Source organism: Phacochoerus africanus, chromosome 3 (genome assembly GCF_016906955.1).
Source record: "Phacochoerus africanus isolate WHEZ1 chromosome 3, ROS_Pafr_v1, whole genome shotgun sequence".
Lineage (NCBI taxonomy): Eukaryota > Metazoa > Chordata > Mammalia > Artiodactyla > Suidae > Phacochoerus > Phacochoerus africanus.
The window spans coordinates 41,286,963-41,308,538 of NC_062546.1; the positions used below are offsets into that span (position 1 = coordinate 41,286,963).

A 21,576-nucleotide genomic window follows, 5' to 3' on the forward strand; every position below is an offset into this window, starting at 1 on the left:
GGCAGCTGTTTCAGTGGGGATGGGGCAGAGAACAGGGAAAGTAGGTCATAATGAGCCAGGTCCCAAACTATAATAGCCTTTGGGGGCATCACATTTTTCCTGAGAACTGCTAACCCTTTGAGGTGAACTCTGAAAGTGACAGAACTGAAATGGCCATCTGCAGGAGAATGTATAAGGAAGGTATATGGATAAAACAGTCATAAAATGAAACATTATTGGTGAATTTCACAAAGGTAATGCTGAACGAAGGAAGCCAGAGACAAAAGAAGACAGAATTGTATTTATATAAATATAACATACAATAGATTCTATTTATATAAAGTTCAAAAACAGGCAAAATTAACCAATGCTGTTAGAAGTCAGGACAGAGGGGACCCTGTGAGTGCTGGTGACCAGAAGGAGCCCTTGGGGGGCTTCTGGGGGCAGCGACCACATTCTGTGTCTTGATCTGGGAGCTGGTCACATGGTGTGTTCACTCTGGGGAATTCGTTGAGCTGTACACATATGATTTGTGCTCCCTTCAGCATGCACGCTACTTACCTACAGAGCTTACATAACTACCTAAACACAAGGGGAAAAAATAGAAAGGGAATCAGAGAAATGGCAATTGGCAAAGTCATAGAAATTTAATACAGATACCAGGCTTCTGTGACTGCTATTTTCTGAACAATAAAGGATGCAGGAAATTACAGCATTTGAAAAACAAGGGAGTCCCCGTGTGGTCGGCAGGTTAAGAGCCCTATTAGTATCCACGAGTATCCATGAGGATGCGGGTTTGATCCCTGGCTTCACTCAGTGGGCTAAGGATCTGGCATAGCCACAAGCTGAGGCATAGGTCACAGATGCGGCTTGGATCTGGTATTGCCATGGCTTTGGCATAGGCGGGTAGCTGCAGCTGTGGTTTGACCACTGGCCTGGGAACTTCCATATGCTGCAGGTGGAGCACTAGGAAGAAAAAAAGAAAAGAAAAACGAGGGGTTCCCCCTTGGCCCATTATTCCCCTGTGACTTAGTTTGCTCACCTGTAAAATGAGAAGCATCTTTGTAATAAAGTGCTTCTTTTCTCCCCTTTATTATTCCCTTCTCCCACTGGCCCTTACTAGGACTCACTCATACCTTGTTATCTTTTCTCTTGAATGTTTTCTTCTCAGGATTCTTCTCAGGGAGGACAAGTTCCCATCCTCCCTAGAAATAACTGCCTCCACTTCCACCATCTTTTAAAGTGTCATCTCTGCACTAGTCTTGTCCAAGCTCTTTATGCATCATTTCAATCAGTGCATCCCAGTGCTCCCCACCAGATGGATATAGTTATCATCACCCATATGGTACAGATGAGAAAACTGATGCTGAGAACATTAACAAAGTCACCAGCTCCTAAAGGATCCAGGGTGGGCTGACTGTGACTGCACAATCTGGCCAACTGACAAGAGTTGATAATGCTCATGCTGGACCAGTAATAACAAAAGAAAGCAGCCTGTGTTGGCTGAAGCCATGGGGAAGAATATCAATACGTCTTTCAGCCACCCCAGTGTAAAGGGCAGTTGGGATACAGAGAGAGGATCAAGACTCTTGCCAGCAGCCTCTCCAAAGAGGCATGACTTCTGGAGGGATGCGGAGGCTGGTGCATTGGTCTTTTGACTATTTTTTCGTTTTATAGCTACACCTGCAGCATATGGAAGTTCCCAGGATAGGGGTTGAATCAGAGCTGCGGCCACTGGCCTACACCACAACCATGGCAATGCTGGATCCTTAGCTGCGTCTGCAACCTATGCTGCAGCTTGCTGCAATGCCAGATCCTTAGCACACTGAGTGAAGCCAGGGTTTGAACCTGTGTCCTTTTGGAGGATGCCGGGTCCTTAACCCACTGAGCCACAAGGGAACTCCCAGTCTTTTACTTTTAAGGCCATTTTTACCTCTACAATCCCACGTTAAAATGCAGATTGACCTGAGAATAGTTACATCAGACCTGCTGGGCAAGTAACACCCTACTTTTATAGAACATTGGGCAGGGATCATTGGGGAGGGGGAAGCATGCATGGGGGTATCTGGCCAGGGCCCAGAATACAGGGTTCCTGACTCCCAGCCTGGTGCCCTTCCTCTTGAATTCCCTGCTCCAGTGGACCCGTTTCCTTGCCCTCCACAGTTTCCCAAGGCTGAATCACAAAATGTTAGCCTTTCCCTTTAGAGTTGCTGTCTCAGCAAAAAAAATCTGGACTTTACTAAATGCCCTCTGAGTGAATGGATGGATGGATGGAAAAAACAGAATTTCAAAGCCCGATGGGTGTGTGCACATTTGACTCCCCATGGTTTTGTTCAAGGCCACCATTCACGTGGTGTGGTGTGATCAAACAAGAGTCTGGTGGGAACAAGTATGGGGTGAAATTAAGACCAGAGGAGGGGATATAGCCTGCCCAGAGGGAGTGCTTGTTGTAACTCAGGCTAATAAGTGCTAATAGATGCTTTACCTGCAAAGCCCTTCCTTCCCTTAATAATACAGAAAACTCCTATGTATCCTTAACAACCCTGTTTAGATATTGCTTTCTCTGTGAAGCCTTCATTGATTTCTCAGAAGAATTAGTCTGTCTTTGCTCTGTATTACTTTTGTACTTTATACATACTTCTTTTTATCACATACATTATTGCATACATGGATATATTATTAGAATTTTATTCATTTTGTCCAGTTTCTGGCTAATAAAAGCACACAAAAATGACTGAATTGCAAACTCAAATGCACAAAAAGTAAATTACATTAATCATGTTAGCTTCTTCAAGTCCATTCATACCTGCTAACAATAAAAACAGTTTTGTCTATTTCTGAAATTCTTCTGACATCATCCTAGTCCAGGTGACCATCATCACTCCCTCCTTAACCTTTCAAAGCTCAGCTTAAGTATCACCTCCAGAGAGAGAGAACTTCCCCAATTATCTAGGTAGTGTTTCTCCCCCCAAATAGTTCCTGTCCATCACTCTGCTTACTTTCTTTACAGTATCTGTCACAAGCCAATAGGGTTCCATCTACAGGTGGCCTTCTTTGTTGTCAGCCCCCAACAGAGCATCAACTTCTTGAAGCAAGGATTGTGTCTGTTCTCTCACTTCTCAGGACTTAGCACAGAGCCAGGCACACAGTGGGACCTCAGTGATGCCCTCTGAATGAATGGATGGATGAATGGATGGTGAATGAATAAGTAAATGGATAAATAGGATTTCAAGGTCTGATAGGGGCACAGTTAACTCACCCTACATCTCTGGAACCACACATGGGTCCTGGGCACAGGGGAGAAGAGATGCTCTGGCAGAGGTGAGGAAGGTCTCCCTGGCTCAGTTCTTGGCTTGGTCTCCATCTGTGTGGTGACCATAAGTCCTGGTCCAGCTACCTGCCCCTAAGTGACATCCTGAGCAATGCCTGACTCATCCCTCTGCCCAGAGAGAACAGAAAGACTACATTAGGGATACACCAATGGTAACAGCTACCTGTGCAGGACCAAGTCACTGCTCAACACCCAGCCAGTGCTCCAAGGAGCAGCCCTGGTAGAGCAATAGGGGACAGCAAGATGGGGAAGCAGAGGCAGCAAGGAGACTCAGCAGGAGAGGAAGGGCACAGACCCAGGTATTTGGCTCTTTGTAATTCAACTCTGAACATTTTCTGAATCTGCTTGCTTCTCTTCAGTGCCAACTAAGAATTTCAAGAGTTTAGATATCAATATGCATATCAATATATACATACTTATTGATATATGCACATACTTATGTGTAAATAAATGTATATAAATATGTGTTTGTATATATAAACATACATATAAGTATGTATGTGTGTATAAACATGCACACATATTTGTATATACACATATGGATGTTTATGTTTTAATTGTAATTTCTATTTTAATTTTTAATTTAATTTTAGACATTCTAAGTAGTCCGTTGTAATTTTTAATTTAATTTTAGACATCCTTTTTTTTTTTTTCCCACCACGCCCACAGCCATGGCATATGGAAAATCCCAGGTCAGGGATTAAATCTGAGCCACAGCTGCAACAGATGCCACAGCTGCGGCAATGCTGGATCCTCAACCTGCTGTGCCACAGTGGGAACTCCAGTCCATTCTTTCTTAACCAGCTTAGAGGAAAGCTGGTAATAATGCTGAATTATCACTTCAACCTAGTTGTTCTCAAAGTGTGGTCCTCATATGGGCAACATCTGGGAACTTGTGAAAAATGCTGAATCGCAGACCCCACCCCACCTGCAGAGTCAGAGACTGAGGTGGAGTCCAGGATTCTGGGTTTTTCTAAGCCATTCCAGTGACTCTGATGCCAACTAACATCTAAGAATCTCAGGAGATGAGGAACGAGTGGCTGAGAGCTAGTTAGGATCTATTATTCTGAGGGTGACTTTCACAAAGAGAACAAGTTCTGGAAAGCGAAGGGTCTCGAAAGGTTGGTGAACTTTTATTTTATTTTATTTTCCCACTGTATAGCAAGAGGATCAAGTTATCCTTACATGTATACATTACAATTACATTTTTTCCCCCACCCTTTCTTCTGTTGCAACATGAGTATCTAGACAAAGTTCTCAATGCTATTCAGCAGGATCTCCTTGTAAATCTATTCTAAGTTGTGTCTGATAAGTCCAAGCTCCTGATCCCTCCCGCTCCCTCCCCCTCCCATCAGGCAGCCACAAGTCTTTTCTCCAAGTCCATGATTTTCTTTTCTTTTTTTTTTTTTCACTTTTATATTAGTCATTTTTTTTTTTTTTTTATTTTCCCACTGTACAGCAAGGGGGTCAGGTTATCCTTACATGTATACATTACAATTACATTTTTCCCCCACCCTTTCTTCTGTTGCAACATGAGTATCTAGACAAAGTTCTCAATGCTATTCAGCAGGATCTCCTTGTAAATCTATTCTAAGTTGTGTCTGATAAGCCCAAGCTCCCGATCCCTCCCACTCCCTCCCCTCCCATCAGGCAGCCACAAGTCTCTTCTCCAAGTCCATGAGTTTCTTTTCTGAGGAGATGTTCATTTGTGCTGGATATTAGATTCCAGTTATAAGTGATATCATATGGTATTTGTCTTTGTCTTTCTGGCTCATTTCACTCAGTATGAGATTCTCTAGTTCCATCCATGTTGCTGCAAATGGCATTATGTCATTCTTTTTTTATGGCTGAGTAGTATTCCATTGTGTATATATTACCACGTCTTCCTAATCTAATCATCTGTTGATGGACATTTGGGTTGTTTCCATGTCCTGGCTATTGTGAATAGTGCTGCAATGAACATGCAGGTGCACGTGTCTCTTTTAAGGAGAGTTTTGTCCGGATAGATGCCCAAGAGTGGGATTGTGGAGTCATATGGAAGTTCTATGTATAGATTTCTAAGGTATCTCCAAACTGTTCTCCATAGTGGCTGTACCAGTTTACATTCCCACCAACAGTGCAGGACGGTTCCCTTTTCTCCACAGCCCCTCCAGCACTTGTTATTTATGGATTTATTAATGATGGCCATTCTGACAGGTGTGAGGTGGTATCTCATGGTAGTTTTGATTTGTATTTCTCTTATAATCAACGATGTTGAGCATTTTCTCATGTGTTTGCTGGCCATCTGTATATCTTCCAAACAGTGTGGTACTGGTATCAAAACAGACAGACAGACCAATGGAACAGAATAGAGAACCCGGAAATGAACCCTGACACCTATGGTCAATTAATCTTTGACAAGGGAGGCAAGAACATCAAATGGGAAAAAGAAAGTCTATTCAGCAAGCATTGCTGGGAAACCTGGACAGCTGCATGCAAAGCAAAGAAACTAGAACTCACCCTCACACCATGCACAAAAATAAACTCAAAATGGCTGAAAGACTTAAATATACCATCAAACTCCTAGAAGAAAATGTAGAAAAAACACTCTCTGACATCAACATCATGAATATTTTCTCAGGTCAGTCTCCCAAAGCAATAGAAATTAGAGGAGAAATAAACCCATGGGACCTCATCAAACTGAAAAGCTTTTGCACAGCAAAGGAAACCAAAAAGAAAACAAAAAGACAACTTACAGAATGGGAGAAAAGAGTTTCAAATGATGCAACCGACAAGGGCTTAATCTCTAGAATATATAAACAACTTATACAACCCAACAGCAAAAAAGCCAATCAATCAATGGAAAAATGGGCAAAAGACCTGAATAGACATTTCTCCACGGTGAACTTTTCTTAAAGGAAAGGTAATCAGGTAAAGAGCAGGTGAGCCCCAAGCATCTAGTCTGGCCTGGGGAGACCCTCTGAGCAGTCAGGAATCCCCCACAACAAGGACACTGTGAGGAGAAGGGCAGAGCTCCACGCCTTCCAGGATCCCTGAGTCAGGTGATATTTGACACCAACACGTGGGGTGACAAGATAAAACCTAGAGGATGGAGGGTGGACTATAGCCTTGACTCCCCTCCCCCTTTTCCTGGCATCCCCAAGTTCCTGCCTTATCAACATTTGCTTAGGTAGCAAGTGCCCTAACTGGGGCTGCAGAGGGTTTCCAGCTGACTTTTCCCTCACTGAGCAAGACCACACAGGTCTCTGGGGACGACAGGTTTTCTAGCTCAGGGGGCTGACAGAGGATTAGAAAAGGATTGAAGAGGGGGCCCTCAGGCATGCCTAAGAGAGAGAAATTCCCCATCAGTTTATGAGACAAGTGGGAAGAGATGGTGGGGGAGAGAGAGAGAGAGACAAAGACCAGGGGTCCCAGATGCCAAGTGACTGTCCCCATAGTTTGCAAGTGGCTCCTCTTTAATCTGAAAACTCCCTGGTGTTCCCAAGCCCCTCCACTATGAAACTCTGGGCAAGGATCAACCTGAGACTGTCCAACCTAATGTGCAATTCCCCAGGACATTTAAACAGCAACTCATATGGATTTGTCTTTCTCTTTCTGACTTACTTCACTTGGTATGAGAATCTCTAGTCCCATCCATGTTGCTGCAAATGGCATTATTTCGTTCTTTTTTATGGCTGGTTAGTATTCCATTATGTATATATACCGGTAATCCATTTATCTTTGGTGGATATTTAGGTGGTTTCCATGTTTCGGCTGCTGTGAATTGTGCTGCAATGAACACAGGGGTGCATGTGTCTTTTTGAAGGAAAATTTTGTCTGGATAGATGCCCAGGAGTGGGATTTCTGGGTCATACGGTAGCTCTATAGTTAGTTTTCTGAGGACCCTCCATACTGTTTTCCATAGTAGTAGTACCAAGGTACATTCCCACCAACAGTGCAGGAGGGTACCCTTTTCTCCACACCTTCTCCAGCATTTGTTATTTGGAGATGTGTTAATGATGGCCATATAGCACAGGGAACTATATCCAGCCTCTTGGGATAAAACATGATGGAAGATAATATGAGAAAAAAATGTATATATGTGTATGCCTGGGTCCCATGTTATACAGCAGAAATTGACATAGCACTGTAAATCAACTATACTTAAAAAAAAATTCACGTGTGAAGTTAAAGCCAAATTGATCCATCCCCCCCTTACACAGCAGTCACCGTCCAAGCCACATGTTCCTTCTCCAAGGGAAACGCTGGGGCAGCATTCATTCACCAAGTCCCCTACACACTTGCTCCTGATTCTTGAGGGAGAATCTTTCAGAAAACAGCAGCCTGATGAATGTTTCATCTCAGGCATCTGAAGGCATCAAAGGCTGCCAGGAACCCCCCGACCCAAGAAAACCCTCTCTTCAAAGCAGCCACACAGAAGGGCTCATGTAAGAAACAAAGCTTTGCTTTCCTGTAGCAAAGTCACACCTCATTCTGTGAAAACACTACTTCTCTGCCTCATCTTTGACTCCTCCCATTTACTCCCCAGGTTTGCACACAGAAGGACTCGTTTTAATTTTTTTATTTAATTTTTTTATTTTTTATTATGATCGATTTACAATGTTTTATTTATTTATTTATTTATTTATTTATTTATTTATTTATTGTCTTTTTAGGGCTGCACCTGCGGCATATGGAGGTTTCAGGCTAGGGGTCTAATCAGAGCTGTTGCTGCCGGCCTACGCCACAGCTGCAGCACTGCCAGATCCGAGCCACGTCTTTGACCTACACCATAGCTCATGGCAATGCTGGATCCTTAACCCACTGAGAGAGGCCAGGGATTGAACCCACAACCTCATGGTTCCCAGTCGTATTTGTTTCTCCTGAGCCACGATGGGAACTCCTGTCTATTTTTTTAAATTGTATTTAAAAATGTTTCCTATGGCCACACCTGCGGCATATGGAATTTCCCAGGCTAGGGGTCAAATTGGAGCTGCAGCTTCTGGCCTACATCATAGCCACAGCAATACCAGATCTGAGCCACATTTTCGACTTACACCACAGTTTAACCCATTGAGCAAGGCCAGGGATTGAACCCGCATCCTCACGGACACTATGTCAGGTTCTTAACCCACTAAGTCACAAGCAAGAACTCTGAAGGACTGGTTGTGAGATAGAACCAAACCCACTTTTAACCAAAGCCCAGAGTAGTCAGTCACTTAGGGTCTCAAACACACACCCCCCCCCCCCCCACGGTCTACAGAAAAGGCATGCAGTTAGCAGAAAGTTCTCCAACATGGCCAGTTACACGAACTTATGACTGGCTTCTTTCAAAAATCCAGGTTTGGAAAGCAGGTTCCAGAAAGAGGATCAGGAGGCAGTTTGTTACAAGTGGACCTGCTCCCTCTCTGAACAAAGGGAGTCCTTTCTAGCTTTTCCAAGGAGAGAGAAAGCATCTGAGACCTGCAGAAAGCATCCCTCCCTCCTGCCCTCCCTTCCTCCCACCTCACTTTCTCTCCCCCCAGATCATGATCTCAGGAACCGCAGATTCCATGCCCTGCAATGTTTGCCCCCGCCCCGAGCAGAATCTCTCTGTTCATTCCAGGTCTTGAACAAAGATTCCCCGGCACACGTTTGATCTCCTTACGCTCCATTCTCATTAGTCCTTCACACTTTCCATCACTTGGAGAAATACAAACAGCATGGTTCAGTTTTCGGGTTAAGAACTGACAGTCTCCATAAACACTGCTACAGTGAAAGCCGTCTTATCCACTGCCAGAAGCTGGGGGCCTGGGGGAGGGGGACGTGGAAACCCCAAACTTCAGAACAAGGGAACAAGCGCTTTGTGTCCAACTGTTGGGTGAAGTGCCCCCTTGGCATTGCTAGCAAAAATGGGGAGGGTCTATTGTGACCCTCTGGGAAAATTAAAGGATGACAGGGAGGGACAGGGAAATGCAAGGAGCAGCATAGCTCACGTATAAGTTCCTGACCTATGGAAAATACAAAGCCATCAATGATCCCAATCGAGGGGACTGTAAAAATTACAAGTGGTCCATGAAGAGGTTTTGCAATTATTCTCAGGATGCTGTAAGTAGAGAGAAGCAGAGGGTGAAAGAGATGAGGGTAAGGAAGACCTTGAACTTAAGCCACACTCCAGCCAAACCACCTCAGATAGTTATGTGCTGAAATCATTTAATGAGCTGGGACTCCTTCTAATGGTGTGTGAGCTGCTGAGTTTCAGAACCTTTATTCATTGACTCATTCAGCATTTAATTATGGAGAGCAGATGACTCCATTCTAAGTGCTGGGGATACAAGAGAGGGGAGATAGACTGGGACAGTCTGATGACAGTCTCCAAGGGGCGTTCCCAAACTTTGCTCACCTCCTGATGCCCAGGCCACACTCCACACCATTTAAATCAGGATGTCTGGGGTAAGGGCCAGGTCCCAGTACTTTTTTTTGTTGTTGTTATGGCTATACTCACAGCACATGGAAGCTCCTGGGCTATGGGTTGAACTGGAGCTGTAGCTGCCAAAAACCTATGCCACAGCCACAGCAATGCCAGAGTTGAGCTACTTCTGCAACCTACACCATAGCTCACAGCAATGCTGGATCCTTAACCCACTGAACAAGATCAGGGATCAAACCCGCATCCTCATGGATATTAGTTGGATTCTTAACTTGCTGAGCCACAGTGGGAACTCCAGGCCTAGTATTTCTAAAAGATTCCTAGGGGATTCCAATGTGTAGCCCACTTTGGGAACCACATAGGATTTTTAACTGGGTTGCCATGATTGGCCGGATCAGTGAGTGTGGAAGTCTAGTCCTCAGTTACCTTTAGCAGCTCCTGCTCAGCTTTCTGAAATTTCCTGTACCCACAAGGAATGCATCCTGACATCTCAGGGCAAGGGCAAAATTCTCTGTAAGCTTAATCATCTCTGAGCCCTTCCCAGGGAGTTTTCTAACTAAGAGGACTCAAAATAGTCTTACACGCTGCCCAGAGGACATTCTTATTCCAAACCCTAAATTGATATGCAATCCCCAGCACCAGATCTGATAACGGTATACAATATTGGAAACCCAGGCCATCCCAGAAACCCAAAGCCCCCTGGCTGCCATTATCTACACAGTCATTTCATGGTGTGAATCCTGGGAGCAGACTCCCAGGGGGGTTAAATCACCCAGTTTCTTTGTGAAGGTTGAAAAAGAGAACTTGTTTCTTAAGCTCTCCCCTTCTGTTCTCTTTGAGCTTTGCTATCCAATTCCCCTTCACACGATCAATGCAAATCCATTATGGACTTTCTTGGACCTGCTCCTGGATTTTCATCAATTTAGAAAGGAAACATTGCATTAAGCCCCCCCTTTTTTTTTCCTGGAAGGCCCCAGGAATCTTCAAAAATGAGAATAAGGGAAAAGAGAGAGAAAAAAAGAGTCTGCTTTGAAGTTGCAATGAACATGCCAGAGAACAAAACAAAACAAAACAAAAACGATGGCTCCTGAGAAAAACACTTCAGGAGAAGTACTTCCCCCTGCTTCCCATCGTGCTGTGTTCTTAAGGGTGAAGTGGTCCCCACTGAAACCACCAGAGCCTGCCAGTTGGCCAACCCAGCAGCATTCCACTATAGAGATTAAAACCAACTTTATGATTGTGGTGCAAATAATAAAGAGCCTGGCAGGGTTTCCTTCCAAAATGAAAGCTCATTTATTTTCCAAGGTGTATAATTTGGTTGTAAATGTTTCCTATGGGACCAAACATTCCAGACTGGGTTTTTGCCTGGAACACATCACTGCTTTGCTGGAGAAGAATGGACTCCGTGTGGTCCTGCTGCATCCATCCACTAGCGCATGGAGGGGTTCAAACTGGCCTGACCTTGCTTCACTTCTGGTCGTGCAGCAGCTCAAATCTGCTGGAAGGAACCAGAGATGGGGAAGAAGGAAGCGCTGAGCCTGGCCTGGCTGCATTCACTCCCAAGTCCTGGTCCATCTGTGAATTGGGCTGGCTCACCGCTGGCCACCACTCAGGCCTGTTCTGGTCCTTCTCAGGAGGGAAGAGCCTGGAAGAGCCTTAAGAATCCAGTTCCCTGTGAGGAACTTTCTTGGCTTTTCCTTCAGGTTTTTATGTCCTTATTTTATTTATCTTTTCAAAAATCATCCTAAAAAAATCTACCCAGCAATGACTAATATTTGGATAAAGGCAAAGCCAGATTCTTTCCAGGGCTCATGGGCTGACCACATGTATTTGGGGCCAGAATTTGGCCCATGGTGTTAAGCCAGTCTCACCCAAGTATAAACGGCTTGCTCTCCTCTACTAGCAGCTTAAGACCAAGCAGGGTTTTCTACCATTTTCATATTGATCCATTCTCTTCCTTACATCATATACATTTCACCTGTCTCCCATTTGCATCTTCACGTGAAATTCAAAGCCAGTGCTACTATGCTTTGTAGTTAAAAATAGATGTATTCCAGAGTTTGCTCTTTTCCTTGCAAAGAGCTGCTAATGCAGAACAGGGAAACCTCTTGTGGGATCAAAGGAGGGCATCAAAATTTATCATGTGACATCCCTTCAGGACATCAGAAGTTGTCCCTCTAACATTGAGATAGAGTGAAAGAGGGGGAAAAAGTGGGTTGAAAGGGGAAACAAAATCACTGCAATTCACAAGAGGAAAATGAGGAGGACAGTGGTAAAAATGTAGTACAAAGGGACACAGCTCAAGCAGTGAAGTTCAATAGTTTCATGTATTATGAAATCACCTGCTGGGTGAAGTGTGCTTTTCATCAAACCTAAGAGTCTCCTGAGATAGACTACAAAGCAGTATGTCAGGCAAAAGGTAACGTACAAAACAGCTTTCAGTGGAGTCCAGGAGTCTCATTGCTAAGATGAATGATCCACCAACTTGTCAAAATGGTATCAAATTTTCCAGCTGGTCATGGCCACTCTGAGTCAGTTCTCACAGAAGGTCACCCTCAGGGACCTCAGGCCCCTAATTCAAGTAGAGCAATAAGAAATGTTTTTGAAGGAGAATGGAGTGAAGAAATGCTAGAGAATAAAGGCTTTTCTGACAATTCATGCACATACATACACAAAGATTCCAGTATGAACTGGGCTGCCACAGCATCCAAGGAACCCAGTAGCTCTAGATAATTCCTTCAGCACCTTTAGCTGCTGCCATAAGTAGCTTGGAAAACCAGGTTCACACAGTGTTTGGAAACCACAATACCGACACAGGATGGAAATGTCATAGAGGAAATTCCGACTTTCCTCAGTATCAGACCCACAAAAGCAAGGGATTCAAAGCACGCCTGCTGCATGAAGGTTACTTTTGCACTGTGGTTAGAGGGTTTTATTCTAGGACACACACATCATACTGAGATAAAAGAGAGGCCAAGATCCGACTTCTTTTTGAAAACCATAATTCTTTCCTACTTCACTACCTTATGTCAATACATCTGAGCCTCTGGGGCTGTAAGTCACTTCCTGTCGTGGTCAAGTTTCATCTCCTTTAGAAGCTTTCAATACTTTTCACAGTTCCCAGGTGCAAACATGACTTGGCTGAAAGTCATTTTGAATACAGACTATTGCCAACAGAGGTCAGGAGGGTGGGTTTTAAGAAATAATTATGCCTAAGTCTCCCCTTTAAGTTGTGCTTCTTCCTGCACATTTGCACACACACACATGCACACACCAATAGACACATACACACATACAACAGATACTATACATACACCAACACACAAACAGCAATATACACATACATACACACACACACACACACACACACACCACTTTCCTGACAGAAGTGCCTGTGGTTCCTGCCAAGGCATCTGGCAAAGGGATCCGGGGTCACTAGAACACTCTTGAGCTGTGCAGGCTACAAGCTACATGATAACTAACTTCATCTCACAGCCAGAAGTGAATGAGGCATAAAAGAGACATACAAGGTGATATTTCCAAATCTGGAAAAGAATGTATGTGTGTATAAGCATGACTGAATCACTCTGTTGTACAGCAGAAATTATCACAACATTGTAAATCAACTATACTTCAATAAAACTTTTAAAAAATGAAAAAGAAGCCATGTTTCCTGATGCTGCTTTTTTGGGGTACGCTGAAAAGCTTAACTCACAGAGAAATAAGAAAGTACAGATCCAAGGCCTCCTCCTGCCACTGCTGATAGTCTTTTACTTATTTATTTAAAAAAAAATCTATATTCTCCTCTATCCTTTGCCCTGAAGTGGATAAAAAAGAAAATCAAAGAGTAGGATATTTCCTACAATGTTAGTAGGTGACTGTGAATTGTTCCATTAAAAAATAAGGTCAAATAGGTGATTTTACACTTAGAAAGAAAAAAGAAAGCAGATAGGAATAGAGAAGTCTGAACTAGTCACTCCCTTCTTATAGGCCAGGCCACTGGGAGAGTGGGTGAAACCTTGGAATTCTGGACTTATTTATTATTATAGTTGATTTAAAATGTTGTGCTAATTTCTGCTGTACAGCAAAGTGACCCAGTTATTTTATATATATATATATATATACACACACACACACACATATACACACACAATATATATGTACACACACTATATATATATACACAAAATTTATATATATATATACACAAACATATATATACACACACACAATCTTTTTCTCATATCATCTCCCATCATGTTCCATCGCAAGGGGATGGGGGAATTTAATTGGGGCCCTGCCGCTCTCTGCTGCCAGCAAGCAGGTAAACCTTTTAGGTCTCTGTTTCTTCACCTCAAAAATGAAAATAACAATGACCGCTCCCAAGATGTGGTGAAGGCCTTCTGGAAAGCATAACACTAAGTGATATACAGATTTTTATCAAACACATTCTATATTCGAGGGGCTACAGTATGTGCTGTAGGGTACAAAAGAGAAGGAAGCTACCATCCTGTTCTCAAGGCCCTCACTCTGCTTTGGCAGGCAGAGTGGGGAGTAGGGTTGTTTTGCATTATATGGAGAATACAAAATATAGTATACACAATATATAATGCAGCATATATATGTATATATGATTGTATAGATATAGATTAGATGGATGGATAGATAGATAATCGTATATAAGGAAGAATGTAATCCTCGCTTAATGGATGTGCTATAAGGGGTCCATTTCTACCTCAACAGTTCACAAGAATGTTTTTGTGGCTTTACCAGAATGTTTGAATCTGGAAGAGAGGAAGGAAGGCAGTTTTAGCTAAGGGAATGGCCTGAGCAGAACAGACAAGAGAGCATGGGGTGGGCACAAGGACTAGAAGAGTCTAATTTGGCTGCAACTAGAGCCTATGAAGCAAAGGACAAGAAAAGTTGATTGATTCCAGATATGTGCTTCCTCAGTACCTGTTTTGAGGCAAGAAATGGGGGAAACCATTGGACTTCGGCAGGGAGGGCAAAGACTTTTAGGAAGATGAATCTGAGTATTACAGTTTCATGAGCATGAAGAAAGAGAAACTGGAATTGAAACGGAGGCCTGGGAAAACACAGGTCACCACACCAGAGGGCAAAGAGGAACTGTCACTGTGGGGACAGCAGAAATGGGCAGGGACCCGACGCACATGTAGAGGTCAATAGGATCCCATCTCTTGGCAGCCACGCCTTTGCGCCATCTTCTCCCTTTGAGTGTGAGAGGGAGCGAGTAACCTGCTTCTAACAAATGGAAGAAGGCAAATGTGATAGGAGGTCCCTGAGGTTAGATAACAGAAAACCATGGGTTTCGTTTTGTTCGCACCCTCTCTGGCTCTGATGACGCCAGCGGCTCCATGGAGATGCCCACGTGGCCAGGAGCAGAGGTCGCCCCCTGGCGGACAGCTCTGGAGAAAAAGAAATCTTGCCAAAGACCGAAGGAGTGAGAACAGAGGCTAGCCTCCCACGAGCCGCGCCTGAAGATGAAGCGAGCTTTGCCTGATCCACTGGATCAAAGTAGGAGAGACCCTGGACGAGGGGTGCCCTTCGAAGCTGTGCCCAAATTCCCAACTCACAGAAATTCTGAGATAATACATGTGTTTTTCTGTTTTGTTTTGTTTTGTTTTGTTTTTTTTGTTTTTCCCTGCTGCCCCTGGCACATGGAGTTCTCAGGCCAGGGATCAGATCTGAGCTGCAGTTGGGACCTTTGCCACAGCTGTATCAATGTTGGATCCTTTAACCCACTGTGCCGGGCCAGGAATCAAACCTGCATCCTTGTGCTGCAGAGATGCCCCAGATCCTGTTGTGCTACATTGCGAGCGCCAGTAAACTCTGTTTTTTAAGCTGCTGGATGTTGGAACAAGAGATGACTAATGCAGGAAGGAAGACAGTAAGTGACATGGGAATGGTGGGGGACAGATGCTTTCAAAGATGAAAATCCAAGACCCATGGGCCCAAGCTGTACATACTCTTCTAGGCTTTGCTGATCTTAGACACTTTTCATAAAAAAGAAGCCTTTCCATCACCCCTTTCTTTCACCATTTCCTAGGGCTGATTAAAGAAACATGGCTTGATTTTCAATTTCAAGCAACTCAGCGGGGCATTCCAAAAGAAAAGCGGCAGGAAATTAATGCCATACACACCAGGCAAGGCAGATGCTTCTGAAGCTGACACATAGGTGAAACACACCTTTCCTTTGTACACAACTTACCCTCTTGATTTTGCACTGGTATTTGCTCTCAGGAGCCTGGGAAAGGGGGACAGATACTGTCAATATAAAATGAGTCATCCCAGAAACGCGTGAGTGGCACTAAAATATGTAAACAATAGTTTTAAAATTGGGCCAAGGGATATTTAAGAAATCTCATTATCTCTTCATTCATGTTTGAATTATAGAGGTCTTTAGAAGAGCTAAGCTCATGCCTGCAGAGCTGTGGGATAAACCCCCATGCTAAACCTTTTAATTATGTTTTTCTAGGAAACATGATGACTTGTAGTTAAAGTCTTTTCACCCGTCTTCTTGCTGTGAGAAAAAGAGATTACAGAACTGTCTTGCCACATAATTCGTAGAATTTAATGATCTGTAAGGTCCAAATCCAAGTCACCACACTCTTTTTTTATCAGCTAAGGCTGGTCTTTTCATAGGGATCTTTCACAGTAATGGGAAACAGAGCCTCCGCACTTGAACTTGACGCCTCGGTTTGTGGTCCTCTCAGTGGTTCAGGGATTGTCACCTCCAAACCAGCCAGAGATGATCTGTTCTGGATTGTCTTCGGCTCTCGTAGACTTTTCAGCCTTTGAAAGTATGAGCAGATCTTTGCATTTAGTCCCAGATTGAAGCAGCATTTCTCTCTGCTTGAGTTACCTCGCCTGGGTGTGAGTAAAGGAAAAGACAGAAGTACACAGAAAAGACTGTGCATTTCAAAGTTCTGTGTCACCTATCAAACGGGTTATACCAACTCTTAACCAAACTAGGTTTTGCTGTTTAGTATCTGGATAAATATTCACTGTGCAAATAGATGCCTAAAAGTGATGGATATGGAGAGGTTCTGTCGTGGCTCAGTGGGTTAAGAACCCGATAAGAATCCATGAAGATGTGGGTTCTGTCCCTGGCCTCGATCACTGGGTTAAGGACCCAGCATTGCCAAAAGCTCCGGCATAGGTCACAGATGCGGCTCAAATCTTTTGTTGCTGTGGCTGTGGTGTAGGGCGGCTGCTGCAGCTCTGATTTGACCCCTAGCCTGGGACCTTCCGTTTACCACAGGAGTGGCCCTAAAAAGGGAAAAAAAAATAAAGTCATTGAAAGGTGATGGATATGACTTCAAATTCTGGGCATGCTTAATTTCTTCCCTGGGTTTTAGCACTGAGGAAGGGTTGAGTTTTTTCTTGACTCTCAGGTCTTAGATTCTGAGAAGTGATGGGCTGCATAGTTAATGGTCAGTTATGGGTTGTGTGATGAGAATACCTAGCGGTGAGGCAGAAAGAAGGCAAAGAGATGAGAGTCCAGACCCAGGTGTGGGACCCAGCATAAGCCAGCATGAGCAAGAAGCCAGACAGGACTAGCTGTCCTCTCAAAGTATGTGCCCCTGCTCCAAAGTGGAGACAGCCTCACTGCCGCTCCAGCCAGGGAATGCATTTTCCAGGCTTCTTGCCTCAAGGTCTGATTGATGTGGGCAGAAGTGATGTGTGTCCCTTCTGAGCTGGGACTGTTAAGAAGAAGGCGCCTCCATGAGTGCATTTCCCTACTTTTCAAACTCAAGGAGACCTCCAGTTCACTGCCATTTTCTCACCATTCTTCAGCTTTCTTTCATGTGGACTATTCAACACCTGTGCTCTGATTATAATCATTCCTTTGCAACTCCCCTCAGCTCTCCTCACCCCCTTCTCTCCCTCTAATCGATTCATTGGCAAAACTTCAGTTCTGATCGAACCCAGTGATTCAACTTCTCTAGGCTAATAGCCTAACCTCTAGGTTAGGATGGGTGATGGGAAAAAAATAACCCAACTTGAAAACCTTGGTCCATTTTGGATTCATGACCTCAAATGCAGACTCAGGGCTGTTCCAAAGTTGACTGCCCTTTCCTCATAACCCCACCCTCTCTGGGATCCAAGATGACTGTATCTTCTCTCTCCAAATCTCCTATCCTTCCCCCATTGTCCTCACTGCACGTTTCATTGAAGGAACAGGAGTCATCCACCAGATCGGAACGTGCAGGTCCCCACCACTGTTCTACACTCCTACTTGCAGAGCTCACCTTCTCTCTCGTCCCAACTGTTATGTGGAACCATCATCCCTGCTTCTAGCAAAGGCCAACTCCCACGTGTGTGTTCTTGACTTCTTGAGGAATTTACTCCTCAGTGCTCTCCTCTCAATCTGGCATCATTATTTTCTCCCTTTCTCCTGGCTCAGGGTCATTGGCATCAAAGATGCCCTGGTATCATTGATCTTAAAACAAATGAGCCAAAAACACCTCCTTCAACCCCATGTCCACAGGCTTCCCTATTGATAGCAGAACTTCCTTAAAACTTACTTCTATTTTTTTTTTCTTTTTTGGATGCCTTGGCCTATGGAGTGCCTGGGCCAGGGATCAGATCTGAGCCTAAGCTGAAGCTGTGTCACTGACGCATTCTTAACCCCCCTGTGCTGGGCTGGGAATTGAACCTGCCTCCCACTGCTCCCAAGACACTGTCAATCCCGTTGCACCACAGTGGGAACTCCAAGACTCACGTCTACATTCTGTGTCTACTTCTTCACTTCCCATGTGCTCCTTTACCCAGGAGAGGTTGACAGCTTTTCCCAGAATGCCTCTGAAACCACTCTCGTCAAGATCACAAGCAATGGCTATGGTGCCAGATTGGATGGGCGCCTCTCTGTCCTCATCTTTGCTCTGACAGCAGCATTCAGCACTCTTTCCTTAAGGCACTCTCCTCAGTTGATTCATGGACACAGCTCTTGGTTCTCCACCTACGACTTTGGTCATGACATCTCAGTCTCAACTCCTAGCCCATTTGTCCACTTCCCTGCTCATCATCTTTACACAGAATCCCATCGGCATCTCAAATCCCACATGTCCAATATAGATCCACTGACACCCCTCCCAATAAAACAGGAGGGTATCTGAGACTCTGAAATCTGATGCATCAGCACATCCTGTGGGCTCTGTGTCAGTACTCTGTCTTGGTTCCCATTGTGGCTTAGTGGTAGCGAATGAGACTAGTATCCATGAAGATGTGGGTTCAATCCCTGGCCTTGCTCAGTGGGTTAAGGATTCGCCATTGCTGTAGCTATGGTGTAGGTCACAGATGTGGCTCAGATCCTGTGTTGCTGTGGCTGTGGTGTAAGCCAATAGCTCTAGCTTCGATTCTACCCCTAGCCTGGGAACCTCCATATGCTGCAGAGAGGACCTAAAAAAGAAAAGAAAAAAAAAAGAATTCTGTCTTGCCTCCATTATCTATCCACTCCTCCCCATCCTGGTCCATGACCCTTCATTTCTTGCTGGGATTATTTTATCATGAAACTTCCTGACGTGTCTGAGTCCTTTCCTCTTATTCTCCATAAACCAGATAGAGAATCATTCAAATTCTCTTTAGTGGCTCCTTTCTTTCAGATCTCAAAAACAAACAAACAAACAAACAAAAAACAAAAAAAACAGGCAGGTTCTTACTCCTGACCTACAAGACCCCACATTCTTCTACAGGTTCAAAAACCACTTTCTCCCTTATACACTCTTCTTCAGTCTCTTTTTTGCCCCTTAGTCAAGCTCATGTCCTTCCCACCTTAAGGCTTTAGTACTTGTGATTCCACCTGCCTGACCTGCTCTCCTCCAAGTTCTTTGCAGAGCTAGCTCTTTCTTATTCCCAAGATTAGGACTTAGGTGTCACTTTTCTACCAAGTCCTTCTGTGGCCACCCTCTTACTAGTTACCCCCAGGCATCCTCTATCTTTGTACCCTGTTTATGTCCTGTTAAGCACTTACCACAATCTATAATAATTACTTTATTTATGAATTAATTATTTTCAATCTCCACTTCTGGAACATAAGCTTGTTCCCTATTAATCTCTAGCATCTAGTCCAAGACCTGCATAGGCACTCAATGTGTGTCCGAAATGAATAAATGGAATTGTGGAGTGCTTCCTCTACGGTTGAGTCATGTCCTATATTTATGTGCATGCCATTTCATTTGCCTGACTGCCACCTGGTTGTCTCTGAAATAAAAGCAGCCTAATTCATGTTCATTTAATTTCCTTTCAACTTCCTTAACAATCTAACGGCAACTGTAACATCGCAAAGCCTGGGCATTTTAGAGAGACATTTGTTCCAGTTTTCCCTGGCAAAGAAGGCCCATTTCGCGCTGTTCAGAAATGGGATTGTGTGGCTCTATGAAAGAGTACTGGCTTGGGGGTCAGTCACCCTGGAATGAATAGCATGGTCTTGGGCAAGTCCTTTTATTTCTCTGGGGGTTTGTCTTTTTTTTTTTTTGGTCCTTTTTTAGGGCTGCACCTGTAGCACATGGAGGTTCCCAGGATAGGGGTCTAATTCGAGCTACAGCTGCCAGCCTACACCACAGCCAGAGCAATGCCAGATCCGAGCCACATCTGCAACCTACACCACAGCTCACAGCAATGCCAGATCCTTAACCCACTGAGCGAGGCCAGGGATCGAACCCAAAACCTCATGGTTCCTAGTCAGATTCATTTCTGCTGCGTCACGATGGGAATTCCCTTCTCTAGGTTTTTGATTCCTCCTATATAAAAAAGAGAAGTTGGGACTCGGTTTTCCAGGCTTCTTGCCAGCAACAAAATTCTGGAGTATGGTAAATGTTTGCAAGCTGCCTTTTTTTTTTTCTTTTTAGTGCCACACCTTCGGCATATGGAAGTTCCCAGGCTAGGGGTCGTATTGGAGCTGCAGCTGCCAGCCTACACCACAGCCACAGAAACACCGGATCCAGGCCGCATCTGTGAGCTACGTGCCACAGCTTGCACCACGGCTTGGGGCAATGCCGGCTTCTTAACCCAGTGAGTGATGCTGAGGATTGAACCTGCATCCTCACAGATACTAGTCGGTTCTTAACCCTCTGAGTGACAGTAGGTACTCCTGAAACCTGCCTTCTAAGCAGAGTGCCTCACTGTGGTTGTGGGGTGGCATTGAGTTTAGAGGGGCCCTAGTTCAGCCCAGTGAGCAGGTCGCTGACCATGTGCAGGCAGATGCAGTGACCCCTGCATGCAGGAGCACCTGTCATGTGCCCGGGTGTTCTGTCAACACAAAAGGCATTCCATGTGTATCGTAGAACTGAGACAAAACTTTCGCAATTCCCTTTCAGCATCCAGCTTTCTTTAGGTCTCAAGGGGGAGCCTGCAGATAGCCCCCAGAGGTCATTCCAGGCTGAGCACTTGGGGTTTTGTGGGTGCCAAGTTGTTCTTTTAAAGGGGGTCTGTGTGGCCTGCAAACAGTTCCTGGCGTCCAGGCAGGCTCCACCTCACTGGCAGGTTTCCACTGCACTTCTATTTATACCGCATCCTAAATGGCCTGAGGAACTTTAACCTAGAAACAAAAGACCCACACAAGAGCCCTCAAAGTAAAGTAAATTGAGTTGATGGCTTGAGTAATCCTGGAGCAACCATTCAGAGGCCCACAGAAGAGACATGGCCTCTTTAATTAAAGGGTAGCTCTCTGAGGCTGTGATTCTGTCTCCATTTTCCCCTGTGTTCACATCCCCATTCCTTGGTCATGTTAGAAAGTTGGGAACGGGGCTCTTCCCAGCCCCGTGGTCCACACATCTGTCTCGCCTTACTTGGGGCCATATCATTCTGTCATTTGAGTTGGCCGGGTCTGGTCAGGCCCACTTCCCTCCTCTTACGC

General features: G+C 44.5%; 1 protein-coding gene across 1 annotated transcript in view; it reads right to left on the reverse strand.

Moving 5' to 3' along the window:
- Positions 1–21,576, reverse strand: part of LOC125121883 (basic proline-rich protein-like) — an 88,047-nt gene that overhangs the window by 44,972 nt on the left and 21,499 nt on the right. The gene's annotated exons all lie outside the window — the stretch shown is intronic.